Consider the following 1,022-nt stretch of genomic DNA (forward strand, 5'->3'; position numbering starts at 1 on the left):
CCTGCAGAAAATGCGTGCGAATGCTGTAAACTGTGAACATTTATGGCTGAATTTAGCTGAAAATGCAGAAAAAGCTGAATGTGTTATTAGCTGAATGGTAGCTGCTTTTAGCTAAAAAAGCAGAAAAAGCTTAATATTTAAAGACAAAGCTTTAAAAAAGGTATAAACAACAACATGTATAGCCTTGATGTCCTGAAATAGCTGAATAATGTAATAGTTGAATGGTTTCTGCAGCTGAAAATAGGCTGAAGGAGTTAAATATCAGATGTAAGTAGTAGTGAATGAATTTGTATTAAGATGAGAAAAGAAAGTAAAAAGGCTTGGGAAACTTTTGAACTAACTTGATGGTGAATGATCTGTCGCCATGGCAACGGCATTTGATGACATCCCATAATACTCTTAGATGTGTTGATGGCTGCATTGTTACCAAACCTGTGAAGTTTTGGGCCATTTCGAGTATTTTCACTGAAGTTATGAGAAAACCGTGTTTCATGGTGAGCATTGTGTTGCCATGGCAACGGCATTTGAAGAAATCTCAAAACTGTCCCGGATGTCTTTACGGCTGGACTGTTAGCACACATGTGAAGTTTGAGCACTCTTTGAACATTTGCATAGGAGTTATAGTGACATCATATTTTATGGCGAGGGATGCGTTTCCATGGAAACGGCATATGGTGAGATCTCAGATTTGGCGTAGAGCTGTTGAGGCATGGACCGGTGATATACAAGTGAAGATTGGGGGACGATTGGACGTGTCCATTGGACTTATAGCGACATCATGTTTTATGGCGAGGGATGCGTTTCCATGGAAACGGCATATGGTGAGATCTCAGATTTGGTAGAGCTCTTGAGGCATGGACCGGTGATATACATGAAGATTGGGGGACGATTGGACAGTGTCGATTGGACTTACAGCCTCATCGTGTTTCATGGCGAGTGGTCTGTCGCCATGGCAACGACATTTGATGACACCCCATACTACGCTTAGATGCATTGATGGCTGCATCGTTATCAAACCTGTG

Source organism: Pseudochaenichthys georgianus, chromosome 16 (assembly GCF_902827115.2).
Source record: "Pseudochaenichthys georgianus chromosome 16, fPseGeo1.2, whole genome shotgun sequence".
Classification (NCBI taxonomy): Eukaryota; Metazoa; Chordata; class Actinopteri; order Perciformes; family Channichthyidae; genus Pseudochaenichthys; species Pseudochaenichthys georgianus.